Raw genomic sequence first — 22,691 nt, 5'->3', positions numbered from 1 at the left:
GATGTGGCTTTGCGTGGCATGGTGTGACATGCTGGGGGTGTGATCTGGTGCAATGTGATGCGCATACACGTCATGAGATGCAGCGGCGTGTAGTTTAATGTGTTTCATGACATGGTGTGTACTGGTGTGTAGTATGGTTTGGGGTAGTGTGGCACGCGGGATGTGGCTTGATGTTGTGTAGTTTCGTGTATCGTAATTTAGTGTTATGTTGTGTGGCTTGGCTGGCGTGATGCGGTTTTGTGTGATGTGGAGTGTCGTTTGGCCTTGTGTGCTGCGGTTCGGCATGGCGTGGGGTGGTTTGGTACGGTGGCGTGTATTTGGTGCGGTGGGGTTTACTGTCCAGTGGCGTTTCTGTGGAGTGGGTGACATGGTGGGGTTTAGTGTGATTCGCTGTGGTGTGGCACAATATAGTTTGATGGCGTGTGTTGTTTGGCATGCTGTTGCTTGACATGTTGTGATATGGTTTCGTAAGGTCCACATGGGGATACGTGGTCTGGCATAGTTCTGTGTCCCTGGTACGGTGTGGTGTGGCTTAGTGCAATCTGGCTGTTGTATAGAGGCATTGGAAAAGTTTTCAGGCCATGAGTTTTCTATGCATCGGGTGTTGAGTCTCCTCTGATGCATTTTCGCGCTTCGCTGTGTCACCTTCAATCAACGGTTCCCACAGAGCAGCAGCAGCAGCTCCGATATGTGGTGCGCTGTACGCTTGCATTATTTGAGTGATGTCGGCTGAGAGCTTCTAACTGTCAACTGAAAATACATTACAGACTTCGTTTCCCTTTTTTTTTTCTTTCCTGGTTTACTAGGGTGGACCTATATAATGCGTGGACCAAAGCGCGAGAAAATACCTAACTGGCCGTCTGATAAGACAATACCCACGAAAGGGTAATCATGAATATGTGAAACGAAAAACTGGTATAGCCAAAAGAGCCCCTTTTCCAAATACGACCATACGCCGTCTCCCATGCCCAGTAATAAGTCCCGGAACTATACGCACGCATCTTGTCAGGTTGTCGCACCAAGACAATGCTATTCTGATGTACTATACATCTATGCTACGCATCGTTAAATGCGCTTGTATATCGTCTTGTGAGCGCCTCGTCTCAGAGCGCTGAGCCGGCACACAAACTGCGTTTGTTGTGGTGTCGTCCTCGTCATTCCAGCAAACGTGCCGGCCGGCACTGCGGAACGAATCTCGGACGCACAGATACAGCGGCGTCCCTTTCCGGCGGTTCCGGCAATGGAGTCTGCCCCGTGCGTAACGGGGTAAGCTGAAGAGGGAGTGATACCATTCGCGAGAAGGGTAAGGTGCGCACGCTTTGACAGCGCCGAGGAGCGACGTCGGGCGTGCTCGCGCGTGCGCGCCTTCTTCTCCGTCTTCGAGGCAGAATTGTAGTGCACACACGCACGCACGCACGTAGAGCCGTAGCACAGACCTCTCCGTGGAGGAGGTGTTTCCGGCTCTGCGGCTCCGTTATGAAGCGGCCGGCCGCGTCGGGGAGACACGGGCGGGCCCCGCTCTTCGATCGGCCGTCGTGCAGAAGCGAGGAGGGGGCGGCAATGTGTATGTGTGCCCGGGTTCTTTTTTTTTTTTCCATCTTTCTCCCCCTCTTCTTCCAGTCGGCGGCGGCGGCTCCATCCCGGGCGCTTATCGCCGGCAAGGAGGACCTGCGCGCGCGCGCGCGCCATCTTTATGACGAATAAAACGGGGAGGAGGCGGCGGCGGGGGGTCCTCCACGAATCACGTTAATTCTGCACCACTTGGCGTGGTTCTCATCAGACGGGCCCGCCGCGAGGGAGCGTCGCTCACTTCCGCTACACTGGTCTTCTCCTCCGGCTGCTGCCAACGCCGCCGCCAACGCCGCTCCAAGCGCTGGGGATGGAGACCGGCGTACGGGGTTCGAGACGCGGGTACGCTGTCGAGGCAGCTGCCGGTCGGAACAACGTGTACGCGAACTCAGGGGCGAGCAAGTGCTGAAAGAAACGTAAAAGATAGCGCACGGGACGCGACTAGAGCTACTCAGAGACATTTCAACATGACCTTTGTCGAGCTGAAATTCCGGACGTTGAACCCCTCATGACATGTCATTCCTTGTCATGTCATGTTATGTCATTCTGTGTCACTCTGAATGCCGTTAAGCTAAGCAAAGACTCGCAAGAATGGCACGCCAAGTCACGTCATGCCAATTTCAATGCTCATTTTACATTTTGCTTTCATTTATCTGGCTTGATTTATGAGAAAATTCTCCACACAACTCCGTTATGAAACGCGAGTGAGAGAGACCCCTCCAGATATCAGCGAATGCCGAAATGCCTTGCCCATTGCAAGAATGGTACACGTGCCTGCCAGTCGCTACTTCAGCGCCGCTCTATTTAAAGCATACTTCTCCTTCATCTACTGTTATGAAATACATAATCAGAACGGAAGTAGAGCCGAAGATTGCATGAATTTTGTTGCCATCAAACGGAACCCGACAGTTGGAAAAGGTCAATCGTAAAGATATTCCAGATAATGCATCCTCCTAGCTACCGCAAGTTTGCTTTCCTGTGAGACATAACGGCATGTACGGAATGCATCAGTTACTGGAACAGGAAAGTAGCACTTATGCAGCGCGTTAACCATTTCGAATAGCTTCCTTACTGCACAAATCTTTGCCAGAAAAAAAAAATAAAAAAGAAATTCTCGAGTTCATATCGGCTTTCAGGCACTTTGCGGCACAGCACACCGTTACGGCCGCATGGAATTGCGGGAGACAGCGAATTAGGCACCTCTATGAGGAAATCCCTTAAATTACACAAGTAATACTAGAAATAACTCAAAATACCTGCAACGCTACTGTAATTTGACCGGATAGGGGTCTCTAGGCTTTAGACGACTTACTGTTTTTTCATTCAAGCACCAGAGCTAACGTCACGCGACTGGAAAAAATTGCTTCGTACTTGCATGGCAATCACGCCAGCCTACGTCTTTTCGGAACGGATACCCTGGCAAATAACGAGCGTAAACTACATATACTGCAAAAAGAAAGAAACAAAAGCTATCAGTATGAGCTGCATGTCAGAAACGAGGAAGGTGGTAGCATCAATAAGCACATACGTCATATACTTACCATATATTACAAGATTTTCCGCGGGTTGTTCGGGAATGGAATTCGTTAAACCCTGCTATTACTGCCCAGCCTACAATCGAAAAATTTGCCAATGCTGTGGAAGAAACAGTGTGACTAAAACTTGTTTTTCACAACCAACACCTGTGAAGAACCGCTGTGAAAACTAATGTGAAATACCATGTACTGTAATCACCTGTGTTTTATGTATGTTTGGTTCCTGTATGGGTTGTCTGGCCTGCATTGTACTGTGTTTAAGACTACCATGTCCCCACTCCTGTAATAATCCCAATCGGGATTGACAGTATTCTGAAATAAAATAAATCATAGCTATACTGTTACTGAAGTCGTGAGAGTTTCTTTTTGCAAGATATATATTTCGATGACCATCCAATGAATAAATTAGCTTTAATGACTTGGAGCCTCCTTGAAGAGCGGTTTCATTGGATCCACCGGTAACAACTTCGGGGAACACTAAAGCTTCTCCGATAATGGTATGTGACGCGAGAGCATTAATGGTTACCGTCCGCGGCTCCCCTTGGGCGGATCACCATCGTACATGCAGTGTGCAACTCGCCTAATCCCCAATTCCCTAAATTGCACCTCTGCTACTTTCTTTTTGCAAACAATTGTAAGCTAACATTAGGTGAAAGACCACCTGGTAAATGTAAAGTCCTTCTTAAACCAACCACCAGGGGCCTATAGGGTAGCGTATGTCTGAGTCGAGTGCAAATGTCTTGGAGGATTCAATTCCTGTCACCCTATACCATCTCAAGAAGAAGCTTGAGATAGCAGCTCCCGTCAACGTTGGCATGTCATGTGATCGCGTGACGTCACACTACACCACGACCAATCAGTGCCCGTGATTTCTCGTTCACAAAGACGTCGGCGGATTTTCTAGAGAATGGGGTCTGCAACGCTATAGCGTTAAAATTCTGTGCGTCTTCACAAACGAAACTGAAGCCAAAAGTCATGCTGCGTTGTGTCATTGTTTGAGGTGCTTCGGTGCCTAGCTCGTGTTCAGTCTCTGCTGTGGTGGCTGCATTTCTATAGCAGCTGGACGGTCGCCTATGTACGAGAGAACGGCATTGACGTTCAACACATGCGAAAAAAAGAATAAATAAAATCCAAGTGGTCAAACTATCGTGAAGCCTTGAGCCATGCGGCAAGCCTCATAGCCAAAAGTACTGGTTTAGCCCAAAAACTATAATTCCGTCAAAGACTAACGGTAAATCCTGTCAATAATGTTACAGGCTCTATTTTTTGCTTTATTTCTAGGCTTCCGCAAACAACGACCAAACAGCAAACACCAAACAGTCTTTGCCAAAGGTAACCACCAGGCTGCAGGGTTTGTTTCTAAGGCATGTTTAGAGCCCTTGATCTATCTCGAAAGGCAAAAAATGGTCTTCACAGATAAGAGTGAGTCGTTTTCTTAACGCAAAATGTGAATTAGAATTTGAGATGTTCCATAAACGCTGCTCTACAGGGCTGAGGAGCAAACCGTGCAGCCTGGTTACTTTTGGCAAAGACGGTATACATTGCACGATAATGCTATAGGTCCCGGGATACGGACGCAACGATAACGCTGTCACACTTTCGTACCATCGCGATGGCAAGGTGGTTAATCCCTGATAAAGGATTCAGTACAAAACCATGTCTTCCGTGAACATCGAGGTGGCGGCCCAAAAAGCAAGATGAGTCAGATAGGTTTTTTTTTATCCCGGCTATCTGTTGATGTCAACGCGCGCATGTTCATTTGAAACACGTGTAGCCCGCGTATTCTGAAACGACAAGGCAAACAAATATTTCGGGAGGCAGCGAAGTGACAACTGACTACGCATGTCGATATGTGATATGTGAATTAAAATGCTATAAAGTAATCTTTGGGATATTTGTCCATACAGCGCGTTTTTCGGGGCAATATAAACCTCTGACTTTCCCGCGTCTCACAGATGCACCCATACAGCGAAGCATAATCGTGCCCAAATGGCTTCCGCGGGCGCACGCGTTAACACCATGTTTCATTTGCACAACCCTTCACCGCCACTCGTGTGAAACAATGGCGCCACCACTCGAGGCCCCAGGAACAATTTTGCATGCATATGTGTGGGTGGTGCGACGGTGGGGGATATACGACGAAAAGCTGCACGGGATTCGCTCAGCAAGAGAAGAACATAATGCAGACAGGAAGAAAAAAAGAGGAGGCAAAAAGAGGGAGGAAAAAAATAAAGGGCCGGCACTGCAGGGCATAGGAATAAGGGCCGAGAGACAAAGCAGCGAAAGTGCGAGATGGAACCATTAAGACTGCAAGGGAAGAGAGGCAGACATACTAGGCCGAGAACGAGCAGAAAAAAAAAAAGAAACTAAATGAACTAAAGGCAAACGAAGAAGATAAGGAAAATGGATACAATATTAGAATGCTCCGCGCAAACCTAAAAAAAAAAAAAAAAAAAAAAAAACATTGCAGAGAAAAAAGAGAGGAAATGAGAAATGCGCGTCGGTCCGTGCAGTATCCTTTTCGAGTGCAATCTGGCAGCTTTTTATTGTAATCTGGCGCCTGTTCTCTGAGGCATTAATCGTCACTGCGGGCCATATCAATCCATCATCGCGCTCGCCAGGCGCGTAAAAAAACACGAACGAGGCTAGAAGCGCACAGAGGGGAAAAGAAAAGAAGGGAAAGGGCGCGCGAGGGATGGGCCCTTTTGGAAGCGCTTTGCGACGCGCTCGATTTTGCTTTATTATTATTATTTTTTTCATGTTGCTTACTTGCTTTGCTTAGGCTGCTGTCACACCCTCCTCAGCCGCCTAATGCAACCGCCTTTTTATGGCCTCCCCCCTTTTTTTTTTCCGCCCTCGAAACGCTCCTCGCTTTCCCCCAATCCTTATAGCTTCTCTTGGTTACAGTTTCCTCCTCGTCATTTTACACGCGAAGCATGCGGCAATGCTTAACAAGAAAAGAGGAGAAAAGCTAAACGAGCTCGTTCTGCTACACATTAAGACAGTTGCTGCTCGGCTTTCGTGTCGCGGGTTTGGAAGGTTGGGGGGAAGCATGAAGAGGGAACATGAATAAAAAAAAATAAATAAAAAGAGGAAGGAAACGACGTGTACATTTTTTTTTTTTTTTTTTACGCGGGCCTGTGCTACATGGCAGGAGCACGCCAGAAAGAATTGAGAGGGTGATATTAAACGGTCTGGCAAAAGAGCAGCGCCTTTCAACTTCTGCTGTGTGCAAGTTGCGTGAAAACTAGACAGCAGCAGGAAAATGTGAAAGAGGGAGATCGGGGAATAGAGCAATTAGGGACCCTTTCACTTCTTCCCTTTCATTTTGCTCCATTGCGCCAGTTCTACAATTCCAGTCTTATAACTTCCCTCCCCCAAGAATGTTTTATCACTACATACTTGCACGTTCCTTTATTAGTGTATACGCACTTAGCAATTGCGAGAAAAACCGAAAGAAATGAGAAATTAGTGTTTTCAAATGTGTATTCTGCTAAAAACGCAATATACAGGGTTCGTGTAGTTCTAAACCTTTTTCCGTACTTTTGAGATCTGCGACTTGGGTTCCCAATTAGGTTTATACCGCATATTCAAGGTTTAATCACCTCATAAGTATAGCGCCTATTTCTCCTTTAAATGGGTTTCATTGCTCAACTTAAGCAGATGCGACGATGATGGCATTGAAATGTAGAACGATGCAGAAAGCGTACGCGGCCACGAAGAGACGCTGTCCTGACAAGAATGTATGAGAAGCGTTCGAGCGCTTCCCAAGCGTGTAAACAACCGTCTGCTAAAGAGGGAAACGGCGTGGGCTGACGCCGCAATTTTCAAATGTCCGAACGCGCTTCGAACGGCTGCCTCCTCGACCTCCAATGTGAGTGGTGTTCTACGAGCTAAATGATGATGATGATGATGATGTGTGGCAACATGGCGCCCCCTTTGGGGAGAGAACAGAAGCCTCAGAGAGCGGAGAACTAGTCTCTTTAAATCTGGTTCGGTGCCGGAGTTCACGTTTCGGGGCCCGGGTGAATGACAGTCGGTGTCCGGATGTTCGCTCTCAATGTTGACTCAACGTCACCTCCAGGTCCAACATAATAAAGGTAGTTTTTTGTTAGGCCTGTAACTATATACTAAGAGCATCATAAATTCACATTCCCATGCATATAGGCCTATTTAAGCGATTTTGGATATTCCTTTGAAAGCTACGTGAACATAGAACGGTAACATTTATTTTTCTCTGTCATTTTCTCATAGGTCAGATCAGTTTTCATAGTAACAGTATTCTGGCTTAGAAAACTTATGTTGCATATATTTGGATATCATATTTGTAATATAATTTGGTTGCCTGAATTAATGTTGTTTCTGTCGGAGCTACAACATAAATTTCCGCTTTTTTTTTTTTTATGGGCGAAAAAACTGTGGTTCACCTTTCACTTGCTACCCTCAATGTGGAGCCTTCAGCAGAGGTTTGGATAAACAAAAAAATGATTGGTTTCCGATGTTTTAAATCCCTAAAGTCACTCATCCTATAAGGGATACCGAAATGGAGTGCTCCGAATATAACGCTTGACATTAACCTGGGTCAACACATGGGTTCCTTCAGCACGCGCTGACATCGCACAACATATTTCATCGAAATACAGCCGCAGATTGGATATAGATATTGTTACGTTAGGCGATGCATGCGCTATAGTGTAGCGTCACGAAACTATCGGCTACTCCCCCTTCTATCTTCTATACGGCCGTGAAACTCTGCTTCCTTTTGACAGCCTGCTTCCTTCTGTTGCCACTGCCAGATCATATGCTCGTGACGCCATAGCGCGAGCTGATGCTGCCCGCATTGTCGCTCGTGACCGACTCGCAGCATCCCAGCACTCCCAGAAACGTCGCTATGATTTCTGTCATCGCAACACCCAGTATTCTTGCGGGTCTCTCGTGCTGCTTTGGACCCCAGCCCGCCGCGTCGGCCTCTCGGAAAAACTTTTGCCCCGTTATACAGGACCCTACCGTATTTTACGACAAGTGACACCAGTGACATACCAAATTGCGCCCTTGCATCCCCCACGACATACCTCTACACCACGCACCGAGACGGTCCATGTTGCACGCCTAAAGCCGTACTACGGACGCCGGTTTGGACGCTAGTACGCACCGGGACGGTGCTTTCAGCCGGCGGGGTAGTGTTAAGTTAGGCGATGCATGCGCTGATATGCGCATAAAAAGAAAAAAGAAGAATCTGAGTAGTTTGGGCGAAGACGACAACGTTCGAACAGTGTCGGCTGGTGCCTGCAGGAAAGGCCTGTTCTGTGAAAGCCTTGTCTCCCGTCTCCGCTCTCTGAACCCTCAAGCTGAACTACCCCCGCAACAATATAGCTCTTTTCGTCACCAGCTGAGCGCTAAAGGCACTAAACCGCCACAGCGGTTCACAAATACCTATCACATCGAACCTTTCCTTTACCTTGGTGAAGAATAAAGGAGTTCTGCTGGACAATTTAAATAAAGCAGAAACGCACTCAAAAATATCACTATACGAGCTTAACTGCAGTAACTACATCAACGGCCGCACTAGACGAGGCACCACGATTCCACACCAGTCGTACATATGCTCTAAACTGGCAATGTTCGGAGTTAATGCTCAGAATAAACTGTGCACTTGTAAATATTCATTTAGCTGCTTGTTTTTCTCCCTGTCGCCGCTAACACTGCTACTCTGTAAAACAATGAGTGATGCATTACCCACGTCTCCATCGGTAACTTGGAAATCGATGCTTCGCCTTTAAACTCGACATCGATCGAAGTTGGCGTCCTCTTTTAACGCTCTCTCCTCTATCAAGAACACTGACGATACTACGAATGTAAAAAGAGCAGGCAACAAGGTCCAAAACGCGTTTCAATAATGCTTCTTTGGGTTCATCTCACCGCGTCAGCCATTCTCTCTTCGGCGTGAGAAGAAGAGCGCGAACAGAGTGCCGGAGGCAGGGAGCGCCAAATTAAAGTCGTGCCAAGAATCGAAGATCGCTGATGTTGTCTCTTTCAGGGCATCTCTTGCTGGCGCTTCTTTATTTTCACTACAAATATTTTTGTTGTTCTTGTCGTTACGCGTACTGGTGCATGTAAAAGGGGCTCCCGGTCGATCCGTCAGCGGGAGCAGACGAAACCGTACTGCCGGGAAGCTAATGTGACTTAAAAGGTCCTCAATACAACGAAACAAAAAAGACGAGGCTTGCATCGTTTGTATGGGGTACACATAAACTTTGCAAGAATGCTAGTGTCGTTTGCACTCATCAAATATGAAACCAAATCTTCAGCCCTGATTGATTTTTGTTGCATTTTTGTTTTGCCCTCGCTGAGAACGCCGTTGTTGGCTCATCTCCCCATTCTTGCAACCGTACAGATCAGGTCATCGGTGCCATTGTAAATACGCTAGAACGCGAATTTCTTTATGGAAGGCAGGAAGTCAGCAGCGCGTGCCCTGTGTCGATCGAAAAGGTCGGGGAGGAAGGGAGGCGTCGACCATCCTTTACTCGGATCGAAACCATCTTGTTGTAAAGGGGGCCTTAATCCCGTTTCGATGGCCTCGTTAAAATGCAATCGAACACTCCCCCTATTCGCCTCATTTATTCCTCTTTCTTTCTCTCCTCCACCCTCTATCGCCTTTCTTCCCCGAAACGTCACTACGATTATTCTTTCCAGTGTATGGATCTCTTGCTACTCGGATTTTTTCGAGTCGACGTCCCGACAGAAGCCTCCTAAGACACGTGCAACGCTCACTGCAGAGGATAGTCGCTCCTTCTCCTAAGATGTTCATGCCTTCAGAGTTAATTTCTGCTCACTGTGAACGGAACGCATGCACCGAGTTTACAATGGTGGTATCTAAATTCAACACATATATATGGCTCTGCATTTTACTTGCAAATTTCTGTTGTGCATGCTCTATAAAATGTCCTCGAAATTCCAAGCACGTCATCCGATAAACGCGTATACCGTAGTGGTGCATGGTTGCTGTGCAAATTGAGTTTGCCTTTGTTGCTCGGGCAATGCGATTTGTAAGCACTTGCGAAATTAAAGACTCTTATCTGCAGTCGAATCCTTTGAGGCTTGTAAAGTGGCATAGCATATAGTTATGCGCACCCGTTAACCGAGTGTGAAAATCTTTCGTCTTTCGTGCACAATTTCGCATACAGCTTTAGCATACAACTTTCCTCAGTTTCTTTTTTTCTCCCCTTTATACCGCAATCGCATCTTTCTCGATAAAGACCACCATTCCTGCCATCATCGCGTTGCGCTCGAAACGAATTTTTGCCCGCTCTTTACCTCCGGGAAGCCCGGTACACATAGGTGTACAGTGTGCGAAGCACGGCTTACACCCAAGGCCTTTTAGTAGTGGTTTGCATGCATATCTTGAATGCTGACCAGCGCCTTCTTTTTGAGCCGTGCGGTCAATCTGCAAATTGTTCTTCATTTTCGTATCCATATAACGAGGGAAAATTGATAAGTTTCTAGCATTATTAAGCATTGCATGCTCCTTCATTGTGCTGCTGAATGTGACGCTGGCATAAAATTGAGTGCGGCTTGCACATTTGTTAGACACTGAAAAATTACAAGATAGATGAATTTATTGAAAGGAAAGGCAGAGAGGTTGGCCTGAATAATTCAAATCTGGCCTGCTATACTCGCACTGGGGAAGGGGAAGGTGAGAAGAAAGAAGATTATGATAGGTGACAATGTGGGAGAAGGCATATGAAATATATATACAGACACGTAGCTTGCTTTACAAAAAAAAAATGACAAAATTACAAAAATTTAAAAATTTGCTTTCACATTATTTGGTGTTTTAGCAAACGATGTGAGACAGAAAAAACTCAATAAACGCTTCTATCAAAATTCTCTTGCATTTCCTAAGTTCGCTTCACAAGCTGAGCATCTATTGTATTTTAAGGCAGATTCGACGCGACTTCATTTGACAGAGAGAATCGATTCGTTTTCCTTATGCGGATGCGTATAGCCTTTCATCCGACCTACATATAGAATAGGCATAAACGTGGGCGTTCTGCATAAAGGCACTCGTATTCGAAGATATTTTGGAATGATATCGCACTGCCCCGAGGCCTTTGACAACTAGAAATTGCGATGCGTAATAAAAAAATTGAGTTATAAAAAAGCAAAGGAAAGGGAACGGGAACCAATCGACAGTGCCTCCGGTTCCGGCGCAGATAGATGGGTTTCGGGGTCCGATTGAAAGGCGCGTTCCGATGCCGCAAACACGCGCATGTCGAAGCCTTCAACCACCGCATTTTCACTCATGTAAGCGACAGGACCTTTCCGTCCCTATAAGGCTTCAAGCGATGATCGAGTATGCTGTGATGCCCAGTACGGTTATAACGACTGCAATAAAGTGCGAAGATGAGAAAACATTGCTCAGGGGTGTTCTCTGTTGTTTTTTTCTTGTCATCCTGCCATTTAGCGCAGTTCTATGCATGCTTTCGTACCCCTAACAGCTACTTATCCAACTTCAATATGATCCAGCATCTATATATACATGTCCTGCATTGTGTCTGTGCATAGAACCTTGAATGCATCAAAAGTTTAAACTTACGCAGCAGGAAATTGTTTCTCATAGGAGCAGACTTACATAGGCTTGCAATTGACTCTTGAAGGAATGATGAGTTCATACAAGCTTTTGAAAAAGGGGAACTTTCTTCTACTATATTACTGCCAGCTATGTATTACCGTACGAAGTTGTTTGCAAGGTACTGACCGGGTGGCTGCTGGTGGTGCACGAGTTTGAAATATCATTAACTGAAAGTCGCGGTAAGTTGCTTACTGTTGTGCTGAGTGCTGACTATACAGACAACCCGTACCTGCACATTGGTACTCCGAATACTTACGAGAGCGATATATCGTTGGTGCTTTCCTGCGGAATACGGGAGCTCCTTGGCCGTGCTCAATATGCTGCGATAGCACGCCAATGTACCGTCTTTGCCAAAAGTAACCAGGCTGCACGGTTTGCTCCTTAGCCCTTTAGTGCAGCGTTTATGGAGCATCGCCAATTCTCAATGGCTTGTACGAGAAGAAATCTACTCACCTCTATCTCGGAGGGCTATGTTTTTCCCTTTTGGGAGATATCAAGTGCTCTAAACGTGGCTCAGAAGAAAACCCTGCAGCTTGGTTACTTTTGGCAAAGACGGTACATACATGTTGGATATTTCGGTTAAAAAAAAAAAACGAAATTACAGCACGCTTGTTGAATTTTATTTAGTTTTAACTGAAATAGTTTGCAACTAGTTCGTTATTAGCTAAAGGGTGAAGACATTCACAAGAAAATAATGCCGAAAGCATGGAGCACACCGAAACAAAGTTATCGTTGGGTTATGTAGATACTGCAGTGTGGTTGTGAGATGAGGAGCTGATCCGGAAAGTCAGACAAGTCGGTGCAGATTGGGACTTTCTGCAAGCGTTGTCTGCTTGCATACTTAATAACCTCTTAGTGCAGTCGTTTGGATAAAAACATCACTCTTCTCAGGCCACAGGGTAAGGGCAGTAACAACATTTGTAACTGTTACCAGTCACCTTCAACGCAAAGTTTATAAATGGCACGACAAAGTGTCATGTTTTGCTTTCCGTGACGGATCGGAGGTGGTTCGATCACTGTTGTCAGCACGCAGACCACATCATACACGGTACTCTCGTCCAACGCTCGTTGGAAGCAGAACATATGGTTGCCAATATCTTAAGCACCCTTCCACTTGAGGTTTTCATCACAGCCCGATGACTTCACTCTGACAGGTTTCCTTTTTCCGTTAGATCTAGTACTTGAGCTTCCCGGGCAAGCCAAATAGACAAGGACAAACTTTAATTCGTGAAATAACTATGGAAATTCAGTCTTCAAAACTAAACACCGAAAAAAAAACGCCAAATTTTCAAGAAAATGAGTCACTAAAGACTGAAACCCACAGGACGCGTATATATCGTCACATCAGCGCCTGCATGCTCTGTTGCGAGTCAGCATTTCTTCGTCCTTACAACAATACGTCTCAAGAGGCAGGTTGCCTCTCGCCCCTCGAGGCTTAAACTCCAGTACATGCGGTACCACAGAAGTTAAAGAATGACGACGTTAAAGAAGAATAAATCACAAACTGGTTAGAAGATAATACAACTGCAGCAGCGCGCTGCGCCGAAAGAAAAGCAATTCATCGTGAGGCTGAATGCGTGTACTTGTGTACACGGCGGCTCGATGGACACACGCGCTACGAGCACGCACTTCTCCCTTCACCTCTTCGCCGGGTACATTGCCTCCCGCAGACGCGCGACTGTACTTCCTTTTTCATCCAGTGCTATGCCGGGACGACGGTGGACGTCGAGGGATCACTCGCGTTCCACTCGCCGACGCTGCCTGTATCAGTACTGGCGCTGCCGGATTCTCCTCAGCGTCCTGAAGAGATGCACGGCAGTGATGCATAAGCTGAGCACGCTCGCCTTTTCTCCTCCTCCCCCTCCTTCTCCTCCTCATCTTATTCTCCTCCTTCTTTTCATTCTTTGTTTCTGAGCTTTTCATTTCTTGTGTCTTACTTTTATACGCGCCTTCATGCAACCCCCCCCCCCCCCCCCTCATCATTTCTTTTTATGCTCGCCTTTTCTTTAGTTTTTGTAGAAAGCAAAAACTTACTATGATGTCTGTTTCATTTCGAAAAATATGGAAAACCCGCTGAGGAATGCGCAGTGTAAAACTGGAAGGTGGCAGAAACAAGAAGCGGCGATAGCGGGTTAAAAGCTGGATAAAAAGCAAGGGAAAGGAGTCGACAAGAGCACGGCCGTCTTCTCAGCCGCCGTTTCGACGCGAGATGAAAATATAAACCGTCTTGTTCGAGCGTGGCCGCACATGGGAGCACGCACAAGCGCAGGATATTCCTTTTTCGGGAACCTCCACTTTCTCCCGTCCTGCTCAGAAAAGAAAGAAAACACAAAACAAACACGAGAAGAAAAAATGCAGACGAACCAGTTTGGCGAACGAGGGAAGAGAACGGGAGAGGTGTTCTGCATGCTGGATCAGAGGAGAAGAGACGCCACGTAGCTTTAGGCCGAGGAACAATTTCGAAGTAGAAAGCCGATCGCGGATGAAAATGAACCAAAATCAAGCAGGCTTTCTCCCCCCTGCCTCTCTCTAATTTTTTTCTTTTTTTAGGGACGAAAAACGAAGATGTGGCGCGCGAGACGTCGAACAACGAACACCGCGCGTGGCGGCGCTGTCGTCGTCGTCTTCTACAAAGGCCGTCGTTTTCATGCGCGCGGTATCACCAAGCCGCGAGCGCGGTACTTTTGCTACTTTGTTGTTGTTTTTTTTTTCCTGCATACTGCCTGTATACACTTGCACGGCAGCGGCGGCGACGCTGGGGAGCGTTCGGATCACGCCTGGCCGATCGCTTATCATGCAGAGATGCTGCTCGCCGCTTCTGCTGCTGTTGCAAAGGCGGCAGTGAAAGCGGGGAACGGCGGCGGCGGCTGCCTCTGTCGTTGATGCCGCCGCCGCCGCGTCTGTGGTGCTGCGCGCGCTTCGTTTTGCCGTTGTTGCCGACGCCGATACTTCTTTCTGGTCGTCTCGCAATCCTTTATGTTCTTGCTCCTCCTACTGCGCCCGAAGGCACGACGCATGCATATATATATATATATATATATATATATATATATATATATATATATATATATATATATATATATATATATATATAGACGCCAGCATAATCTTTTGTACGAAAAGACGGGCTAACGAAAGCGAGTGCGAAATGAGAGCTACGACGACACGCATTGCAGGCGAACGCGTGCGTGGGTGTTTGGAGAGCCTGCAACATTCAGCATCTTTTTCTCGGTCGCTACCTCACTTTTTCTTTATAGGATTCCGTCGAGCTCCTTGTGTTCTTGTATCATCCTCATTCGAGCTATTATCCTGGTCGCAATGTCTCACTGTCGGGAATCTCTGGCTGCTTTAGACTGCCGTTGGAGCTGCTGTTTCGCTTTTAATGGACGCGGTGAACTGTTTCTATTGCCTGGAATCCTGCTGGCTGTATGCTAATACAGTGCGTTTTTAGCAGATGTGTTGCAAGCATGTTTTGTCGATATAGTTGTCCATCGAGCGCAATAAGATATAAAGCAAAATCCGCTTTGAGGCTATAATCTCTGCAAATTATGAACAAGGTATATATAGCACAAAAGCTAACAAGGAAAATCACCCGAAAATGAAGTAGTGCAGGAAAGCAAATAGCCGGAGAGGCACATTGCCATGGGGGAGACGATATTGGGCAGATTTGCAGAGACGGTGGACAATGCCAGAAAGAACCAATTAAGCATCTTGAGAGGAATATTTGCTTCAAAGAGGGCGCGCAGCCGGAGACGTTGTGTGGAGCCAATGAAGGAGGAAAACGACGTTGAATGTTGCACTACGTTTGTGAAGCTGAAAACATTTGGCTTGCTGTTTCGGCTTTCACCTTCTCTATTTTAAGTTTACGGTGAACTGTGTCATCCTGGCCTTCGGGTTTGATTTCCTATACTATTGTCAGGGAAAGTCTGCGCTTATTCAGTAAGGGCATTGAAAATGTTACCGAGATGAGCTCAGCAGTTAGCTAGATAGCCTATATTGAGCATGTTTACTCTGTAGCTATCGAATGGTCTCTGCGAATGTACTCGGCCGGAAAATGTAAAAGACTTATAGTGTTTTGCTGAGAACGGAATGTAAGGCTGCAATAAAAATAAATAAAAGAAAGCCTTCGCTTACTAAAAACGCATTGCCTCCCTCATTATTTCCGCACATGGCAGTAGCCGCTTCGTTCCTATAGCCGCGATACGAATGAAACGGCCGCCAAAAGGGAAAGAGCTGTATCTAAGTTTAGGCGTCGCGATACAATACCCATACCTCACTCAAACCATTCAGAACTGTTTCCTGTATACTGGATCATAAACATTAATATTATTTACATTTTCTGTTTTATTTTTTCGTCGAATTTTTTACTTTTCAACAACATGTTTCCTTGACTAAATATCAAATTCAACACAGTATAGTGGTGATTCCCGAACCCACAGCGCCGATAAATTACTGATATATCTTAGAGACGCACACTGCCTATGTGTTGTAGTCACCTTTTTAACAAGGTATTGACTTGGCGACTGCGTCCCGGCAAATACGCGTATTATTTGTGAAACTACTGTGGCATTTAACTTTATATATTTAATTGGCTAATGAAAAATGTCTATTTGTTTTTCATTTTCAGTGCTACTTATGTTCATTGTTCAACAATTTGCGTCCGATGCAGTCATATGTGCTAAAAAGGTGCTGAGAATATTGTGTGTCAAATGTGGTTGCTATGGTAACATTTACGTTGCTGGCTTAAATGTACGAGCCCGAAGACTCTCAAGATGTTTGTCAACCCTTTCCGTCCCCCAGAGATATGTTGGAAAGTAATATCTACGTATAATATAACCACACGTGATGGCTATAGATTGCTATCTCTATAGAAATGATGAGCGTAGCGCCACGATACATTTCAAACAGCACGGTTAATGTACTCAGTTTGCAGGGCTACTGAGAAATATGTTTGTGTAAAGCCAGAAAGGTACTGCTTTGTTTCTATTTTATAGAGTGCTTTATTATATATACAAGGAGGGACAAGCCAGCCCAATTAAGAGACTAGCCGGGCACACGCACGGTGAAAGTCCTTGCTAAAGCTTATGCTCGCTGCTCGGTCATCTACCAATTTCCTCGCCCTCCAGTCTGAACTGCAGCGAATATAGCGACCGCGTGCTGCGAACCCTATGCGCCTACAGAAGCGCAATGCAGAGCGTTTTAACAGTTTTTTCGTTGATGGCGAAAAGTGCAGTTCGGTTCGTAATATCCCACCGGTCGTGGCACGTGGAAAGGGGCAGGTGCTCGCGACTGCCTTTCGCCGCTTAGAGCAATCCGAGCTTCATCTCCGCGCTTCGCACTGCGCACGTGTCGCGGCGGGATCGTGCCACCGCAACGGGCCGCCAAGCTGAGCAGCCCCTTCCCCCCCCCCCCCCCCCCCCCAATCCCCTCTTCCAATAATATAAAAAAATTCGCTGCAGTTCTGGCCAGAAGGGACCCCGGGGGAATCGAACTTCGGCCCATATACCTACCAGATGCCACAGGCCAGAACGCGACACGCGGCGCGGTCTGGTTGCGCGCGCCGCACACCACACCTGGACTCGACCGAGAGCGCCCGCGCGCCTACATGCGCTTACCCTGGAGTAGCAACAGCCGCAGCAGCCCTCACCCGGTCCCCATGGAAATGAGGCTCTCGCCGCGATTTGCATCGCGGCAGGCCGCTGATTTGCATCGGGACCGCGGCCAGCGCTGTAGCAGCCCGGAGGCAGCGTCGCACCTTCGCCTCTTTATTATTTCTTCCCTCTTGCTTCCCCGAGGGAGACCGGCCGGCAGCAGCCCTCGGTCACAGCGAGCGCGCTGAACCGCGTGTCCCTGGCGCGTCCAGCGCGGTCCCCCACGACATCGTAATCTCTGCGCGCGCACATTATGCAGCAGGCGTGCGCTGTTTCACTCGCGGCCTTCGTACCCGCGGTGGCGGAGCGGCAGCCGCTGAACACTGCGCGACGCGGGCTGACTGCCTGACTGCGTCGGCGGCGGGCGCGCATCCATATGGATGCTGCTGCAGGGAAAAAGAGGAGGCGTGGAGGCGACAAAATGGTCTTCAACGCCTCCGCCCCGCCGATGCGTGTGCCCCGGGGGCAGGGGTGCATAGATGTGTTCGGGACGCGCTCATATATATCGGCGCCATGCATGATTCTCGTCTCTACTGCATTCCTGCTCCCGGGATCGCGCCGATGGCTGCCACGACAACGTGTCGTCGCGCACTGAAGGGCATACAGGCCACGCTGCCCGCTCCTGTGGGGCGGTTCCTCCTCCTGCCTACTCAATTCCTCGCTCGCTATTCCTATCAGACGGCCTTCAACACCAGCAAGTGACGTGTAAGCCGTGATCAGGTCCGATCGAGAAGGGGGACTCAGCGGATGTAAAAGATGGGCAGAGAGGGAAACAGCATGTCCCGTTCTTCGGATATGGTTCTGCACTTACGTTCTCTCTCTCACTTTATGACCCTCTCTTAGCACTCACAAAATCGTGTTCCAATTCGTGTCGAACAATGGGCGAACAACGGTATACGACAACCCTGCCTCGAAGCTGCGTCAGACGGTGCTGGTACTGCATGCTGCTTCTGCCTGTATGGGGGTATAGTACGCTGATCGCGCAACTACTTAATCTCATGGTGCATTTGACACATGATGGACCTAACTACTTATGTTGCATAAAAAACAACCAAGAACACATAGCAACTTAATCGTACACCCGACCAATGTCATCATGCGTATAGCTTTTTTTTTTTTTGCCAATTTTGCTAAAATAGAACATGTTTCAGATTTATTTAGCCGTAGCTAATATTACATCGGGGGCTGCGGCGGGTATCAAGTCAAATCCAGGCTGCTTCGTTAGTTAGCTAATTAACTAAATGTGATAAATTTTTGAAGTTCCTATTTTAATGGCTTTGTTGTATTTGCAGAATTCGAGCTCATCCTTAAAATTGTACAGCCGAAAGAAAATTACAAAGCACGTATATAAGGCCCACAGATGTCAGCCTGAGAGGCGTATTCACCACAGCGGCAGCTAGCAAGTCCGACATAGATCGCTCCGCTTTGGCACTTTGAGGGCGGATTGCGACTGAAATGACTGCACGCATTGAGTAGAGCACGATATACACTGTGTGCTGACGCGGTGGTTCAGCCGCCTGGCCCTGCGGGTGATGCCAACCTAGTGAGGAAATCTCTTTGTGGAGCGATCTATGTCAAACGGACGAGCTGCCACTGGGATATATGCGGTGAAGTCACTTAAGAGGCTGATATCTGCGAGCCTTGTAACTCACGCTACGAATTTTCTAGCGGTCTTTTTTTTTTTTTTTTTTTCGCGGCTACACTGTTTGGAGTACGAGACCCGGCCAACTTTACAAACAGACCATAGGCCCTAAAATAAAATTAGGAGATCCACCTCTTACCTGGAGTCTGCCGTATCCCCCGATATAGCTTAAGGTGTAAAATAAATGAATCTAAAGACAGTTACCGTTTTCTTAATTTTTGGACCTATATATATAATATAAATATCTAGATTATACAGCACACGTGATAGTGCTAAACTGGTGCCGATTGCACAGTATTTGAATATTTCCGGAGACGGCAGGTACAGTCATGACAGCACAGTGTAACAAATGCACATTCATGGAAAGGAGGAGAGGATGGAACGTATAAGGGAGCCGATTAAGTGGTGAACAGGAGATATGGTAAGATGAAAGGAAGAGGATATATGCTAACGGACTAGAGTTAACTCGGTGTATTCCCGATCGAAAGCACATTTGAAGATGTAGAAGCTCTCCCTGCGCACTTCGTGTAGCACCCGCCTGCTATAGCGCGCTCGGCGACCGTGAGGACGCACGCTTTTGACGCGCTATGCCCATGCGCACGCGCTTCCGGCCGAGGCGCGCTGCGGCGAGGTGCCACTGAATGCGACAGGACACAAAACAGCTGATTAGAATATGAAAGGAGATACGTTGCGACTCTATCAGCGTGCATGCGTTTACACGGAGAATGGAAGCAGCAGCTATTAATAAACGTGTCGAGCGTGAAATGAGATTACGGGGGCCGCATGCGTGAGGACAGTGGGGCAACAAGCGTGCCATAATACGCTGCGCTTCGCGTGACAACGACAGCACGTAGCAATTACAGGTGTTTGAAGAGTCCCGGTGCCGGCCTTTGTGCGCGCCCGAAGAGGGTTTTGGAGACGGGGTGGATTTAGAGCGAGTTAGTGAAGTCTTTTCCGAAAAGGAACGATGTTCAGCGACATTATATGCGCGCAATTTATATTATCGCACTTATTGAGAACGAAACAGAACGCCAGAGGTAAGCAATCTCTACTGATTCTCGACGTGACTTCGCTATGGCCTATATGCAGGACGATATTTTTCCATGGCTTGCTGATTGATATTGTAAAAAATTAGCTGTGGTTTATGGCTTTTGGTTAAACCTGGAGTTATGCGAAAACAATTTTGCGCATAGTAGTTTACTATATGGTTTTGGCTTTATTTATGCCATAGGGGAATCACTTCACGTATGAGCACCCCTTGCCTCTCGTTGTTAACCAGTTTCATTCGGGTGTAGAAGACTTCTAGTGGTATGACATCGTCTCTACGTCTCTACGTCGAAATCCGGGGGCGGGAGGTGGGGGGGGGGGGGGGGGGGCACGTTGCCGTCGCAACGTTCGAACGAACTTTCTGTCCTAGCAACTCGCTGTTGTCGCTCGCCTCTACCACCTATCGAGTTATCTGTCTTCTTCTTCATCCTCATCATCACCTTCTTCTCCTCCTCCTTTTTTTTCTTCTTCGTATTCCACGGTGCCACACCGACGGCTTGAAAAGCTACCGCAGTGTAGCTTTCGCTACAAAAATTGTGGGGTTTAAGCGTGGCTTGAACTTGTAATAGAGCGAAAGCTGCGAGTGTTGCAGTGCTAGCCTCTTCAACACCCGCTTTTCAATCCTAACATATACTAGTTCAATCTGCAGTCGCTACCGGCCCGTTCTGCGCGAAGTCGTTGCGCTTGCGCATATCGCTTTGCTAGCACCAGGTGGAGCAATATGCCCCAGCTGTCGGCCAGCTATGTGCACGCTAACGCATCGAGACCAATAAACGCATGGGCATTAGAAGCACACGAAAGCGGATCGCACTATACTGTTTCAGCTATTAAGTGCAGGTCCTGATGGCTTATAGAAGAATGTGAAGGTAGGAAAAAATAAGGGGGGGAGTCTGTTTCTCAAAGCAATGCGTGCTTGCAGAGAGAGCACACATCAATAAGCACGGTACAGAAGCCGAAAATTTGCTGTGAGAACTCCTATTCAAACCTCCGCCCCGCCGCGTGGTGCAGTGGTTACGGCACTCGACTACTGTTCCCAAGGATGCGGGATTGAATCCCAGCCTCGGTGGCCGCTTTTTGGATGGAGACGAAAAGCGAGGCGCCCGTGTGCTGTGCGATGTCAGTGCACGTTAAAGAACCCCAGGTGGTCGAAATTTCCTGAGTCCTCCATGCATCTCCCATAGCCTGAGTCGCTTTCTGACGTAAAACTCCACAAACCAAACCAAACCAAACCTTCCCGCAGTAATAGTTGTCGTCCGTTACATGACAGGCGATCCGGCGTCAGAGCTTTGTCCTGTGCGATGCTCAATAGAGCGAGGACCCGGTATGCACTTGATCCTCCTTACCCGCACCTTCACAAGCGCCACAAAAACCTATTTGGGGAAGCTCGAATGAGGCAGTGCTGACAGGCTCGACTCAACACCTATCTCTATCGATGTGCGCAAGTTTCGCGACCCTTTCAATTTCCTGCGGTGCACGCGCTCTCGTTCGCGCGAAGTGGTATCCCCGCCGCCGCTTTCCAGCGCCACACATCGAGGCACCGCACAGCCACGCGGCATCGGGCCCTAATCCTCGAACGACGTCCCCCTCCCCCATCTCGACTTCCGCCATCCCGATAGCCAACTCACAGACGCAGCAACACAGTCTCGAGAGCAGTGCGCGGATGCTGTGCGATTCAAAAAGAGCATGCTAAGCAGACTGCACGCGGCCCGCATACCCTGGACCGGAGACGGCAGAGCACTGGAGAGACAGTAACATAATCGAGGGATCTGCTGCCCCTGCGAGCGCCGTTCCGAGACCCGCCCGGTGCGGCTTTCGCTTCACTCCCTTGTCCAGGCTGGCGCTCAAAAGACGGAAGAGAATGCACACAAACGCACTCGCGAGCGCCGGCACGTGTATCCTGCTGCTGCTGCTACGAGGGGAGGGCCGGGAACGGGCCTTTCTTTTCTTTCTGTGCGTACCGACAGCGATGGGTCGCCGAGGGGATTAGCCGGCGTTGGACGACATGCGCCCGGCTCGCCCGCTATCAGTCGCTCGCCGCTGGTCTGTCGTTTTCCGCGTGCCGGCAGCAGCCAGGAAGGAAGGAAGCAGCGACGGTAGCGTCGTGTCGAAACAGGCAGGCCCTTGGACGGTAGGGTCGCTGTATCGGCCGCTCGACGCGCTCGCGACGTCGGGGGAGCCCGCGGCTCGTCGCGTTCCCCGCTGCCGCACTGAGCGCGCGCACACACACCGTTCCTCCTGCCTCGCATCCGGACAGCGCGACCCTCGCGCGTGTCTCTTGTCGCAGAAGCTGTGTAATTTAGACGTCGAGCCGCCGTCCCACCCTGCGCGATCCGCTTTCGCCACGCACGTGCCCGTTGCCGCCCCCCGCTCGTGCAGGAGCACAATGGCGGTCATTTAAAGATGACTTCCTGCATCACGCGCGGCCGAGGGAGGTTGGGGATAGGGGGAGGTGACGTCAGCTTTCGTGGCCGGTACGCGCGACGCTTTTCTTTTCAAAAGCGCGACCCGACGTTCTATACTGCCGCTCTGCCACGACGTGGCGAAGGCGCCCGCACTGCGTGGCTGGTCGCTTATCTGAGCGCGCAACGTGCGCGCGAGGAGCGGGTCGCGCTCGG

The sequence above is a fragment of the Amblyomma maculatum genome, chromosome 4 (assembly GCF_055883805.1).
Source record: "Amblyomma maculatum isolate TAMU_Amacu chromosome 4, ASM5588380v1, whole genome shotgun sequence".
Taxonomy (NCBI): Eukaryota; Metazoa; Arthropoda; class Arachnida; order Ixodida; family Ixodidae; genus Amblyomma; species Amblyomma maculatum.
The sequence above is the reverse complement of the archived record's forward strand: the minus strand, read 5'-3'. Positions refer to the sequence as shown.